Consider the following 16008-nt stretch of genomic DNA (forward strand, 5'->3'; position numbering starts at 1 on the left):
AGGACTCTGGCTCGGCTCCTTGTCAACAGTGTTTCACCTTCACAAGACAAAAGATGCTCGTTTTCCCCGTCATTGTCTCGCGGCCTGCTCCCTCGACGTGACGACCTTGGCCCTCGTGTGGCCCACCTGAGGTCACTCTATCAACACACTGCCGGAGAGTTTAGTCAGCCAGCGCCTGGGGCGGGGGGTGGGGTGGGGGGGGATGGGGGGGGGAGCCACAGATAACGGTCTCTTCCCCTGGCACCTTCTCTGTGACGCGTCGCCTCTGAAAAAGTCCAGAGATAACGCAGCAGGCGCAAGCTGGGAAAACAGCAAATGAGCTGGATGTCTTCCCGCAGACGTGTACCTGTCTTGAGCTCAATCAATCAGCATGGTCTGGGACTTTAAGCCCCCCGCTCTCGCAGTTGTATCACTAATCCGGAGCTACGAGGGCTACTGCATTAAGATGAATCCAGTGCAAATTGGATATCGGGGGCGCGGGGCAGTGCTGTCCCGCTCCCCGGTTAGATTGCTCTCTCGACTGTTCTTCATTAGAAGGACAATCACTTTGGGCCTCGACACTGGACAGACAAGGCAATACAATTCTGTTAAGACCCCGAGGATCCACGGGACGGAAATCAGAGGCCACTCACCGACTAACTGTCTGAAAGCACATTAGGCGGCAGACGGGCACGACCGCCTGGAAGACCTGCAGAGTAAAAACAGACCTTCAGCAGTCGGAGCGAGGTGCTTCGTTCACTTCCTGTGTAGATTCCTTCGCTGCTCCCAGATGGAGACAAATTTACACAGAGAAACTTTAAATTGAGCGTTAAACTAGCTTGATCAAAAGTCCTGTCAATGAAAGCCTCTCTCTGATTTCCAATGTTACGAAACTCAAAAGGTAACCATGAGCGTATAGTGGATGTTAAGTGACTCAGATGAACCTAGATTAGATAAAATAATCCAAAAGAAAAAAAAACATCTGACATAAAAACGATTACAATAATCAATTACATGAAATAGTGACACTCAAACAATCTGGAACCAATGCTGCGTCAATGCTACTGAGCATCAGTGGGACGGCGGACACTGAGCGGCGACTCCACCGGACTATAGACTCCATTTTAACAGACTGAAGCTTAACTTATCTTTTCTTTTTTGAGGCAGCCAAGAACAAACGCATTTCTTTTTTCCCGTCAGCTACCTGCTCCTAAATGTTGTGAGGTTCACACTTGAGGTCAAATCAGTGAGTTACCAGCTCGACCGTGTGACTTCATGTTTATTGTCCCTTTGTCAGTCGTCGGTCTGTCAGTTTTCCCTGGTCCAGGGAATTGAAATACAGGTGTGAAAGTAGCCCTCGCGTGCATTTTATCAAATTTAAATTATTGGAATTAATGAGGTCTGCCTCCACACAAGTGGAATCTTCTGCTCTGACTCCGCCTCCCTCTCCCCAGAGAGCGGAGTCCCGCTGAACATGGCTGGATTTCACACTGCGTATTAGAGACGAGTCTAAGAGTGACAGATTATCTGCTGCATACAGAGGACCAGGAAAAAAATGGGAGAAGAAGAGAAAGGCATGACATCCCCTAAAGATCATGAATCAAATCCCAATCTCTAACAGGATTACATGGTCTGCACTTGGGCTTCCGCAGCCGGTGGAGCGGCACTGAAGGCTCCGGTGGCACTGCGGCTTATCTGGTGGCCTCGCACACTGATGCTAAATCAGCACTGCTGCGGTTAGCAGTCTGAGAGGAATTACTGACATTTATGTTGCTTTAATTGTAGTTGTTACCACCGTTATTAGGGCCCGAGCTCCACTCACAAAGTCAGACTGAGGACCTATTGTTATTCAGTGAATTGTTATTATTATTATTAGGGCCCGAGCCAGCTAAGCTGGCGAGAGCCCTATTGAATCTGTTAGGATTATTATTATTATTATTACTATTATTAGGCCTCGAGCCACTGACAAATTCAGAGCGAGGAACCTATTGTAATCGTAGGAATAATTAATTATTTTTATGCAAACAAAAAGCTAATTTGAGGACCTAAATATCTATATCATAGTTTTTGTATGTAGATCAGATGAAACATGTCCCTCTCTCAGTGACACTGCTCAAACCGCGGAAGACGAGTGCAACTCCATTACAGAACATCACAATTTCTCGTTTGCATCAGTATTGTACATTAAACATCAAATAGGCCTGCATAATACAACAGCCAACACTAAATATCGAACATGTTTAAGTCACAATAACTTATTCTTCCCATTTGGACAAGAGTAATTTCCTTTCAGGGAGGTGGGGTAAAACTTCCTTCACTGGTCAGAGATTTGAATCCATCAATTTTCCTAAATTCATATCAATCTTGAATCAACACCTATGACTGTACTGTAGAGTTGCATTGTTGATTTCTGTCATATGTGGGTCATGTTAAATTAAAAAGTGCATTCAACTGCTTTGGGGGTCAAACCTTTGATGTAAACATGAATATTTTTGATAATGACAATCTTATAGATAGAAACATGCCAAAACCAAAATGTAGGTTGATTTGGGAACCAATATGATGACAGAAAAAAACAATGTAAGCCACCAAGACAGCAATAGCCTATATTTGTTTATGTATTACCAAACTAGTTTCGTTAAAAATATGCAGAGTACGCAATTAGTAGTAGTGTACAACATGGACGTGTGGTTAACCATCACTGTTTAACTTAGTTAAAGAATATAATGTTTAAACTGACGTCTGGTGACATAGATTCAATCTGTGTGGAGCTCAATGTTTTCTTTTGAAGCCCAAAGATCTAAGTGAAGACTCAAAAGACTCTGAGAGATAGTATGAAAGAGAATGTTGAAGTCCAGGTAAACACTCAATGGCCCGCAAGAAATGTCATTTAACTATCTGACATACATTTTGAAATCGATATCCAAGGCAAATGTTCAATCTGCGTTCCTGTATTGCAATGCGAATTGTCGGCTGCAAACACAAGTAGTCAGGCCTCTAAATGTCATACACAGTAACTTATTGGGTGCCAACAAAAGTAGGAATTTCTTTGCTGTGGCTGTTGTGGCTCAGTGGACAAGAACACTGACCTTGGATCAGGGGGTGGAGTGTTCAACAATCACCTCGGGCAGATTCAGGACACATCCATTGTCTGTAGTCACAGCTACAGGACAATGGAGTCCAATAAAACTTTGGAAGGACTTTGACCAACGTGGTGTAAAATGTTTTTTTTATGTAATTCATTTAAATAGCTGTCTCTTCAGTTCAGTTCTTCATTCCACATGAAAACAAGAAACTATAGCAAGGTTTATAGAGTAGATGTCATATTTAGTAACTCATCGGGGGCCAAAAGAACTAGAAATGGAAGGCAACAACTTTGTATTGGGGTGGCTCAGTGGACAAGAACACTGACCTTGGATCAGGAGGTGGAGTGTTCAACAATCACCTCGGGCAGATCCAGGGCACATCCATTGTCTGTAGTCACAGCTACAAATCAGTGAAGTACAGTAGAACAAACTACAGCATTTGGAACTTTGGAAGGACTTTGACCAACGTGGTGTTGTATCATGTTTTTATTCATTGCAATCCATTTAAATAGTTGTCTCTTCAGTTCAGTTCTTCATTCCACATGAAAACAAGAAACCATAGTAAGTCCTATAGAGAAGATGTCATACATAGTAACTTATTGAGTGCCAACAGAACTAGAAATGGAAGGCAACAGCTTTGTATTGCAGTGGCTCAGTGGACAAGAACACTGACCTTGGAACAGGAGGTGGAGTGTCCAACAATCACCTCGGGCAGATCCAGGGCACATCCATTGTCTGTAGTCACAGCTACAAATCAGTGAAGTACAGTAGAACAAACTACAGCATGTGGAACTTTGGAAGGACTTTGACCAAAGTGGTGTTGTATTGTGTTTTTTTTCATTGCAATCCATATGAATAGTTGTCTCTTCAGTTCAGTTCTTGAGTCCACATGAAAACAAGAAACCATAGTAAGTCCTATAGAGTATTTGTCATATTTAGTAACTCATCGGGGGCCAAAAAAAGTAGAAATGGAAGGCAACAACTTTGTATTAGGGTGGCTCAGTGGACAAGAACACTGACCTTGGAACAGGAGGTGGAGTGTCCAACAATCACCTCGGGCAGATCCAGGGCACATCCATTGTCTGTAGTCACTGCTACAAATCAGTGAAGTACAGTAGAACAAACTACAGCATGTGGAACTTTGGAAGGACTTTGACCAACGTGGTGTTGTATCATGTTTTTTTTCATTGTAATCCATTTAAATAGTTGTCTCTTCAGTTCAGTTCTTCATTCCACATGAAAACAACAAACCAAAGCAAGGCCTATAGAGTATTTGTCATATTTAGTAACTCATCGGGGGCCAAAAAAAGTAGAAATGGAAGGCAACAACTTTGTATTGGGGTGGCTCAGTGGACAAGAACACTGACCTTGGATCAGGGGGTGGAGTGTTCAACAATCACCTCGGGCAGATTCAGGACAAATCCATTGTCTGTAGTCACAGCTACAGGACAATGGAGTCCAATAAAACTTTGGAAGGACTTTGACCAACGTGGTGTAAAATGTTTTTTTTATGTAATTCATTTAAATAGCTGTCTCTTCAGTTCAGTTCTTCATTCCACATGAAAACAAGAAACTATAGCAAGGTTTATAGAGTAGATGTCATATTTAGTAACTCATCGGGGGCCAAAAAAAGTAGAAATGGAAGGCAACAACTTTGTATTGGGGTGGCTCAGTGGACAAGAACACTGACCTTGGATCAGGAGGTGGAGTGTTCAACAATCACCTCGGGCAGATCCAGGGCACATCCCTTGTCTGTAGTCACAGCTACAAATCGATGAAGTACAGTAAAACAAACTACAGCATGGGGAACTTTGGAAGGACTTTGACCAACATGGTGTTGTATCATGTTTTTTTTCATTGCAATCCATTTAAATAGTTGTCTCTTCAGTTCAGTTCTTCATTCCACATGAAAACAAGAAACCATAGTAAGTCCTATAGAGAAGATGTCATACATAGTAACTTATTGAGTGCCAACAGAACTAGAAATGGAAGGCAACAGCTTTGTATTGCAGTGGCTCAGTGGACAAGAACACTGACCTTGGAACAGGAGGTGGAGTGTCCAACAATCACCTCGGGCAGATCCAGGGCACATCCATTGTCTGTAGTCACAGCTACAAATCGATGAAGTACAGTAGAACAAACTACAGCATGGGGAACTTTGGAAGGACTTTGACCAACGTGGTGTTGTATCATGTTTTTTTTCATTGTAATCCATTTAAATAGTTGTCTCTTCAGTTCAGTTCTTGAGTCCACATGAAAACAACAAACCAAAGCAAGGCCTATAGAGAAGATGTCATACATAGTAACTTATTGAGTGCCAACAGAACTAGAAATGGAAGGCAACAACTTTGTATTGGGGTGGCTCAGTGGACAAGAACACTGACCTTGGATCAGGAGGTGGAGTGTTCAACAATCACCTCGGGCAGATCCAGGGCACATCCATTGTCTGTAGTCACAGCTACAGATCGATGAAGTACAGTAAAACAAACTACAGCATGTGTAACTTTGGAAGGACTTTGACCAACGTGGTGTTGTATCATGTTTTTTTTCATTGCAATCCATTTAAATAGTTGTCTCTTCAGTTCAGTTCTTCATTCCACATGAAAACAAGAAACCATAGTAAGTCCTATAGAGAAGATGTCATACATAGTAACTTATTGAGTGCCAACAGAACTAGAAATGGAAGGCAACAGCTTTGTATTGCAGTGGCTCAGTGGACAAGAACACTGACCTTGGAACAGGAGGTGGAGTGTCCAACAATCACCTCGGGCAGATCCAGGGCACATCCATTGTCTGTAGTCACAGCTACAAATCAGTGAAGTACAGTAGAACAAACTACAGCATGTGGAACTTTGGAAGGACTTTGACCAACGTGGTGTTGTATCATGTTTTTTTTCATTGCAATCCATTTAAATAGTTGTCTCTTCAGTTCAGTTCTTGAATCCACATAAAAACAAGAAACCATAGTAAGTCCTATAGAGTATATGTCATATTTAGTAACTCATCGGGGGCCAACAAAAGTAGAAATGGAAGGCAGCAACTTTGTATTAGGGTGGCTCAGTGGACAAGAACACTGACCTTGGATCAGGAGGTGGAGTGTTCAACAATCACCTCGGGCAGATCCAGGGCACATCCATTGTCTGTAGTCACAGCTACAGATCAATGAAGTACAACAAAACAAACTACAGCATGTGGAACTTTGGAAGGACTTTGACCAACTTTGTGTATCATGATTTATTTTATATAATCCATTTAAATAGCTGTCTCTTCAGTTCAGTTCTTCATTCCACATAAAAGCAACAAATCATAGTAAGTCCTATAGAGTAGATGTCATACATAGTAACTTATTGAGTGCCAACAGAACTAGAAATGGAAGGCAACAGCTTTGTATTGCAGTGGCTCAGTGGACAAGAACACTGACCTTGGAACAGGAGGTGGAGTGTCCAACAATCACCTCGGGCAGATCCAGGGCACATCCATTGTCTGTAGTCACAGCTACAAATCGATGAAGTACAGTAAAACAAACTACAACATGGGGAACTTTGGAAGGACTTTGACCAACGTGGTGTTGTATCATGTTTTTTTTCATTGCAATCCATTTAAATAGTTGTCTCTTCAGTTCAGTTCTTCATTCCACATGAAAACAAGAAACCATAGTAAGTCCTATAGAGAAGATGTCATACATAGTAACTTATTGAGTGCCAACAGAACTAGAAATGGAAGGCAACAGCTTTGTATTGCAGTGGTTCAGTGGACAAGAACACTGACCTTGGAACAGGAGGTGGAGTGTCCAACAATCACCTCGGGCAGATCCAGGGCACATCCATTGTCTGTAGTCACAGCTACAAATCAGTGAAGTACAGTAGAACAAACTACAGCATGTGGAACTTTGGAAGGACTTTGACCAACGTGGTGTTGTATCATGTTTTTTTTCATTGTAATCCATTTAAATAGTTTTCTCTTCAGTTCAGTTCTTGAGTCCACATGAAAACAACAAACCATAGCAAGGCCTATAGAGTATTTGTCATATTTAGTAACTCATCGGGGGCCAAAAAAAGTAGAAATGGAAGGCAACAACTTTGTATTAGGGTGGCTCAGTGGACAAGAACACTGACCTTGGATCAGGAGGTGGAGTGTTCAACAATCACCTCGGGCAGATCCAGGGCACATCCATTGTCTGTAGTCACAGCTACAGATCAATGAAGTACAACAAAACAAACTACAGCATGTGTAACTTTGGAAGGACTTTGACCAACGTGGTGTTGTATCATGTTTTTTTTCATTGTAATCCATTTAAATAGTTGTCTCTTCAGTTCAGTTCTTCATTCCACATGAAAACAAGAAACCATTGTAAGTCCTATAGAGAAGATGTCATACATAGTAACTTATTGAGTGCCAACAGAACTAGAAATGGAAGGCAACAGCTTTGTATTGCAGTGGCTCAGTGGACAAGAACACTGACCTTGGAACAGGAGGTGGAGTGTCCAACAATCACCTCGGGCAGATCCAGGGCACATCCATTGTCTGTAGTCACAGCTACAAATCAGTGAAGTACAGTAGAACAAACTACAGCATGTGGAACTTTGGAAGGACTTTGACCAACGTGGTGTTGTATCATGTTTTTTTTCATTGTAATCCATTTAAATAGTTTTCTCTTCAGTTCAGTTCTTGAGTCCACATGAAAACAACAAACCATAGCAAGGCCTATAGAGTATTTGTCATATTTAGTAACTCATCGGGGGCCAAAAAAAGTAGAAATGGAAGGCAACAACTTTGTATTAGGGTGGCTCAGTGGACAAGAACACTGACCTTGGATCAGGAGGTGGAGTGTTCAACAATCACCTCGGTCAGATCCAGGGCACATCCATTGTCTGTAGTCACAGCTACAGATCAATGAAGTACAACAAAACAAACTACAGCATGTGTAACTTTGGAAGGACTTTGACCAACGTGGTGTTGTATCATGTTTTTTTTCATTGTAATCCATTTAAATAGTTGTCTCTTCAGTTCAGTTCTTCATTCCACATGAAAACAAGAAACCATTGTAAGTCCTATAGAGAAGATGTCATACATAGTAACTTATTGAGTGCCAACAGAACTAGAAATGGAAGGCAACAGCTTTGTATTGCAGTGGCTCAGTGGACAAGAACACTGACCTTGGAACAGGAGGTGGAGTGTCCAACAATCACCTCGGGCAGATCCAGGGCACATCCATTGTCTGTAGTCACAGCTACAAATCAGTGAAGTACAGTAGAACAAACTACAGCATGTGGAACTTTGGAAGGACTTTGACCAACGTGGTGTTGTATCATGTTTTTTTTCATTGTAATCCATTTAAATAGTTGTCTCTTCAGTTCAGCTCTTGAGTCCACATGAAAACAACAAACCATAGCAAGGCCTATAGAGTATTTGTCATATTTAGTAACTCATCGGGGGCCAAAAACAGTAGAAATGGAAGGCAACAACTTTGTATTAGGGTGGCTCAGTGGACAAGAACACTGACCTTGGATCAGGAGGTGGAGTGTTCAAACATCACCTCGGGCAGATCCAGGGCACATCCATTGTCTGTAGTCACAGCTACAGATCAATGAAGTACAGTAAAACAAACTACAGCATGTGGAACTTTGGAAGGACTTTGATCAACTTGGTGTATCATGATTTATTTTATGTAATCCATTTAAATAGTTGTCTCTTCAGTTCAGTTCTTCATTCCACATAAAAGCAACAAATCATAGTAAGTCCTATAGAGAAGATGTCATACATAGTAACTTATTGTGTGCCAACAGAACTAGAAATGGAAGGCAACAGCTTTGTATTGCAGTGGCTCAGTGGACAAGAACACTGACCTTGGATCAGGAGGTGGAGTGTTCAACAATCACCTCGGGCAGATCCAGGGCACATCCATTGTCTGTAGTCACAGCTACAGATCAATGAAGTACAGTAAAACAAACTACAGCATGTGGAACTTTGGAAGGACTTTGATCAACTTGGTGTATCATGATTTATTTTATGTAATCCATTTAAATAGTTGTCTCTTCAGTTCAGTTCTTCATTCCACATAAAAGCAACAAATCATAGTAAGTCCTATAGAGAAGATGTCATACATAGTAACTTATTGTGTGCCAACAGAACTAGAAATGGAAGGCAACAGCTTTGTATTGCAGTGGCTCAGTGGACAAGAACACTGACCTTGGATCAGGAGGTGGAGTGTTCAACAATCACCTCGGGCAGATCCAGGGCACATCCATTGTCTGTAGTCACAGCTACAAATCAATGAAGTACAATAAAACAAACTACAGCATGTGGAAATTTGGAAGGACTTTGACCAACTTGGTGTATCGTGATTTTTTTTTACGTAATTCATTTAAATAGCTGTCTCTTCAGTTCAGTTCAGTTCTTGAGTCCACATGAAAACAACAAACCATAATAAGGCCTATAGAGTAGATGTCATATTTAGTAACTCATCGGGGGCTAACTTGAGTAGGAATGGAAAGTGAGGAATTTCTTTTGCTATGGCCCGTGTGGCTCAGTGGACAAGAACACTAACCTTGGTTCAGGAGGTGGAGTGTTCAAAGCCAACTCAGTAGCGATTCTCCAGCGAGGGGGAGCAAGTCCATCTGGTCTATAGACGGTTGAATGGATTTTGTACGCAATACCACCTTTCATCCAACGGAGGTAGAAAAGGAAGACGACGAACAGCATTGTTATGGCTGGAGTGGCACAATGGACAAGAACACTGACTGTAGATCAGTAGTTCAAGGGTTCAACACAGACTCACGGAAGAGTGGCAAGACCGACTCACGGATGTGTGACACAGTGGACAACAACAACACTACCTTGGCTCAGTAGGTTCGAGGGTTCAACTCCGACGCAGGGAGAGATAAGCATCCAGTGTCTGTATTCACAGCTAAAGGTCCATGGGGTATAACATGCTACGGCAAGGGGGAGCCAGGACTTTAGGTAGGAGGGGGGGGAATCATTTTTAACCCTGATAAATCGATGTATGTAAATAATAAAGTAAATAATTGAATTGGAAGTCAAAGTACCTCCTAGAAGATACCTTAGATAATAACCCCAGATAGGATAAAGTCTCAACGCCTCTGAAAGTCTGTAGTTGGTAATCCAGCGCTGGGATGCACAGGTTAGTCCAGGGACAGATGAACAGAACCTTGACCTGGTTGGTTGTTCTTGTTTTTATCTCTTATATTATTATATACAGACAGTTAATAATAACAACTCTCTTAAAACAGTTGATAATAAGAAAATAAGACAGTTGTTCTTATTTTTAAGACTGTTATCATATAATATAAGACAGCCTTAAATTTAAAAATGTAAAAACAAGAACAACCAACCAGGATCAAGGTTCTGTTCATCTGTCCCTGGACTAACCTGTGCATCCCAGCGCTGGATTACCAACTAGAGACTTTCAGGGGCGTTGAGACTTTATCCTATCTGGGGTTATTATCTAAGGTATCTTCTAGGAGGTACTTTGACTTCCAATTCAATTATTTACATACATGTTATTTTACAGGGATAAAAATGATTCCCCCCCCTAAAGTCCTGGCTCCCCCTTGCCGTAGCATGTTATACCCCATGGACCTTTAGCTGTGAATACAGACACTGGATGCTTATCTCTCCCTGCGTCGGAGTTGAACCCTCGAACCTACTGAGCCAAGGTCAGTGTTGTTGTCCACTGTGTCACACATCCGTGAGTCGGTCTTGCCACTCTTCCGTGAGTCGGTCTTGAACCCTTGAACTACTGATCCAAAGTCAGTGTTCTTGTTCATTGTGCCACACCAGCCGTAACAATGCAGTTCGTCGTCTTCTGTTTCTACCTCCGTTGGATGAAAGTTGGTATTGTGTACAAAATCCATCAACCTTCTTAAGACTCGAGACCTGATTGACTTGCTCATCCTTGCTTGAGAATCTATAGTGAGTTGGTTTTGAACCCTCGACTTACTGATCCTTAGTAAGTGTTCTTGTCCATTGTGCCACACCAGCCACAGTAACATTGTTCGTCGTCTTCCCTTTCTACCTCTGTTGGATGAAAGTTGGTATTGCGTACAAAATCCATCAACATTCTCAAGACTTTAAACCTAGAATCTCTACTGAGGTGGTTGTTGAACCCTTGGCCTAGTGAACCACAGTCAATGTTCTTGTACACTGTGCCAGACCATTCACATCAATTTCTGTCGTCGTCTTCCCTTTCTACCTCTGTTGAATGAAAGTTGGTATTGGGTACAAAATCTTCAACTGCTTCGATTTGTAGCTTTGACCTTATGACGCGTCAGAACCGGTGAAATATTTGATAAATAACTGTGTCATCTGACTTTACTATCAACAGTTCATATTTTGATATCAGCGTTGTTTTGTAATTTTCTTTGTGTTCAAAGGTCATTCTCTCTGTTGTTTCTTTATGTTTTAGCACATTGAATCTGTGACATTATGACCTAGTGGTCATACAGTTGTTAGCTGATTTAAAGGATGTCACTGTCACTAATCACAATTTTGCCTGACGTGGCGTGCATCACTGAACACAAGCGAAGAAAACATGACTCTCTCCTCAGAAACGTGCTCACCCTGCACTTACGCTGTGAATGCGGCACAAAGAATTGGAGACTGGGTTTGATTTTCCAAATGTTCTATCTGATATTACACACGATGATATCAAAATGTGTTGCAATACCAATTGAGTAGATGGAGAATTGAAGGGGTCGGAGCAGTGAGCACTGAGACGACAGCAGTGTTGGTAAACGCAGACTTCTTCACCTCTCCCTACAGCCGGCCTTATCTGACGCTCGCCTGTGAAGAAAGGCTTCGGGAAGTTTTGGAGGAAAGTGAGGCAGGTAGACTTACAAAGCCCCATCACTTTCTTTATATAGTACACTGCCTGTCCAGAATATAGATCAGGTTGCGGCACAGCATCTGCTCCTCACCGTTCTGTCCTTGAGAGGCAAAGGGGAGGGGAAGGGAGCCAGGGAGTATTTCTTCCAAGGAAGACTTATGGAAAAAGTCAGTCCATCCACAGGATGAACGGAACAGGATAGCAACAGTTTTGATAGCATTGATCGGGTGCAGACAGGGGAAACTCAATAGCACCAGTCAAGTAGCTCCTCAGGCCACTCAAAGGATGTCCTTGAAATATTATTTACATACCCACAAGATCAGGCAGCCAACATTTACATAAATGTGTGTAATAGTCAGGGTAGATAGATATCCATAACTAAGCCAGTACTTTGAGGTTCTGCTCCACAAGTAAGGTAATACAATTCAAAGCTCATGATTTACATCTAGTCCCAGTGCTCATTGCTAGTGAAGTATTTTACGCATGTATGGATGTGAAAGTTAAGGTGGTGGAAATGTTTCCCAACCCTAATCCTACAAGAATTTTAGAAACAATGATTACAAGTAAAAACTCAAACAAAACTCTGTCACTGAACGTAAAAAAATGGCTGTTTTTCGAGAATTAGCATTATTGATGCAGTGCCTGTTCTAAACAGTGCCTGCTTGGCGTGTGTTTGCATCCCGAATCTGCCATGTGCTCGGCCTGTGGTAAAGCTGATTACAGCTTTCTTGAGTGATCTGCCATAAATCAGCGGAGCCCCCGCTGCTGTAGCTATTCGGTGAAGCCCGACCCGGGGCGCTGCAGGACCATGCACGGAAGAATCCGTTTTTAAATGTGCCACTGGCTGTGGCTAAAGAGACGGAGCGGGTAAGACAAACAGACAGACAGATAGATAGATAGACAGATAATACGTATGACATTAAAAAAACATTAAATTTCACATACAGCAGATGCGCAATGGACTGTAAATGTTTTTCCGGGCCAGAGGGACTTTGTACCGTCTGCCCGATGGTAGTACCTGGAAAGAGCAGTTGAGGGGGTGGGAGGGGTCCTCTGAGATTAGGGTGGCTTTCCTGGTCACAGAGCGGTTGTACAGCTCAGATAGGGAGGGTTTGGTGTGAGCCGATTATTCTACTGGAATGATTTCTAGTATAATGATTTATTATGCAGGAGGGTTTTGGTGGTGAGGAGGTTTTCCTAGTGTGTGAGTGTGCAGAGTCCAGATGTTTGGTGACTGAAAGAGTCTAAAAGTGGGAGAACTGCAACCTCGACACCGCGTTTTTTCCCGTATAGGCAAACTGAAGTGGGTCCAGTTTGTCTGACAGCATGTTCGACAGACTACACGCTACTCTCTCCTAACATTTACACAACACATATGATGGAGCCACTGGTCGGTAGTCCTCCAGGTCCTTAGTAGGTGTCTTTTTGGGGAATTGGATTCATGGTGGATTCCTTCCACTGGTTGGGGACACAGCCAGAAACCAGGAGGTGCTGGAACAGCCTGTTGAGAGCTCCACCTATCTGAGAGGAGCGTTCTTCGAGCACCCTGCCTCTGAGCCTGTCAGGGCCAGGGGCCTTGTGTGGGTCGACTCTGCGCAGGTCGGAGGTCACCGGCCGCTCACCAATAGGGGGGGAGCTGGGGGTTGGGGAGGTCCAGGTGGTTGTCCAACTAACCAGAAGGCCGAGGGTCCGATCCACAGCCAATCTGTGCGCCAAAGTGTCCTTGGGCAAGACACTCAAGCCTCAATGTGTGATATAAGAAGCGTTATATGTAGTAGCGCAGTATGAATGTGTGTGTGAATGGATGATTGTGTACTGTAGAGCAGTACAGTGCTATTCAGCTGTTTATTGAAAAATGTATTCATATTGAATGTTACTTCCTTAGGCACCAGCGAAACAACTGCCAAGTTTCAAGTGGATGGGATGAATAGGACACACGCTAACATACAGACGGTCAGTTTCCTCACAGTACGTACAGTATATTCAGATTGACGTTCTTGCCTGGCAGCACGATCGCTGCTCTCATTAACTTCGGTAGCGTCTGTGTTGGGAAAGAGACTTTGTTTTTTCTACTGATCAGGAAGGAGAGACGTGAACACAATGTCAGGCTCAATGAATTGAGTTGAGAAAAATGTCCTTTCAGTCTGATTATCTAACTGAACAAGAACTTCACATTCTCATCCTTATAATTCATGGGCTCACACAGAAATAATACTCTCACCGTGGCCTATAATCCGTCCATTAATTACACAATATAGATGCTATATTTTTTCACTTTACGGCGTTGAACACTTTCTTTTGGGCTGCTCTCTCGCAGTGTCACGAGGTCAGCCTTCTCCCGGGCCGGAGATAAGAGAGCTTTCCCCATCAGCGCGAGCCGAGGTCTCCGGGAGCACCTGATAACAGCGCACCTGCGTTATCTTTCATGTTAAAATCCCTCGCCTTGTTAGTATGTTAAATGATGGATCGTCCTCTCGGAGTATAAGGGGCCATCCGTACCCCGGCGGCTTGGAAAATCCCTGCTGCCCTGCAGCCCCGATGATAGATCACCGCCTTTATCTCATCCGGCTGATTATTCCCCCCTCTATCGTGAAGGCTAGAGTCTGAGCAGGGGCGCGATCGCCTTGTAATGTGGCCTGAAATAGCTTGATTATGCTCAGGTTCATTTTACCTTATCAGCACACGCGCGCGAGCGCGCACACACACACTTCAGCATCAGTCTGTTCATCATTACCGGGCTGCCGTCACACTGAGGCGTCCTGTTTGAAAAATGTGTGACGAAGGCAGGTAATGCACCTTCATTACAATAGCTGTCCCCTATTTGTCTTATTTGCAGCAGACATGTATCTAATATAATCAACAGTGAACATGACAGGGATGAAGTTGCTTCCTCATTGGTATCTCTACAGCCATCAGAGAGGAAGCTTTAGGAGAAACCATCCGTCAGAGGATTATTAAGACCACAATCGCTCACAGCTAGATAGTAATTACAAGACATACAGCACACAGTAAAGAAGGGGCAGTATTTCACAAGTCAGCCTATTATTAGTGTCATTAATTGTCATCGTCCTTAATAATACCAGCTGGACTGTATCGCTGCATACAAATCGCGATTCAGCCCGATGTGTGACCTTCAGCCAGGGGAATGACAGCGGAGACAATCGGACGACGCGCTCGCCTTGCCGGGATCAGCTCTCACACCGGAGCGACACCGTGGAGGAGGAGGGACAACACGCCAGACTCAGCTGTGCCCACATCCAGCTTCACATCGTCGAGTTGATCTGATGCTGGGAGAAAAGAACAGAAATAACGGGAGGATAAACAAGTGAAGTCAGGATGAGAGTTGGACACTTGGGCACACACAAACAAACACCCGCTTCAATTGCCTTTGGGTTCTTTGGGTCAACTGTTCTCTCTCTTCTCTCCTCTCTCCCTCGTCTCTCTCCCCTTTCACCAACCGGTCCCAGCAGATGGGTCTGGTTCTGTGTGAGATTCCTTCCTGTTAGAATTGAGTTTTTGTTTTCTCTCCACAGTCTCAGAGCTGCTCATTGTTGGAACCGTCGTGTTTCTCTGTAATATCCCGAGGTCTCGACCTCACTATGGAAACAGCCTTGAGATAATGGTTGTTGTGATATGGCGCCATACAAATAAATGAATTGAACTGAAAGGTAGCCGGCAGACTGATTAGATCACCAAAAAGCGCAGATGAGATGATGTAAAGGAGCAGTGTGGATACAATTTGATGCAGTTGTTTTATTGTGACCGAGCTGTATGGGTTGATACACGTTTAATTTGAACTTCTTAATGAGTTAAAATGCCAACACTGCGTTCTTGGATTTCCTCGTATTGGTCTGGTGATCGATGAAGTTGTAATTCATCTTACTGTCATGTTCTGTTCCTGTGTGCATGCGCGTGCTTTAATCAGTGTGCATGAATACTTTATTGACCGCATGACACCTGCCTCCGTACAAAATATATTAAAATGCTTAAATCAAAATATATATATATATATATATATATATATATATATATATATATATATATATATATATATATATATAGGCACTCTTGATGTGGAATACTTAAAAAGTCTTTATT

At 42.9% G+C, this 16008-nt stretch overlaps 1 long non-coding RNA gene across 1 annotated transcript in view; it reads right to left on the reverse strand.

The window, feature by feature from the left end:
* Positions 1–10948: 10948 nt before the first annotated feature.
* The window catches only part of LOC118311999, a 40560-nt gene continuing 35500 nt past the window's right edge, over positions 10949–16008 (reverse strand). The window contains exon 3 of the long non-coding RNA XR_004794128.2: positions 10949–15197. This is a non-coding gene — a long non-coding RNA (uncharacterized LOC118311999). The remainder of the gene's footprint in view (positions 15198–16008) is intronic.

Source organism: Scophthalmus maximus, chromosome 1 (genome assembly GCF_022379125.1).
Source record: "Scophthalmus maximus strain ysfricsl-2021 chromosome 1, ASM2237912v1, whole genome shotgun sequence".
Lineage (NCBI taxonomy): Eukaryota > Metazoa > Chordata > Actinopteri > Pleuronectiformes > Scophthalmidae > Scophthalmus > Scophthalmus maximus.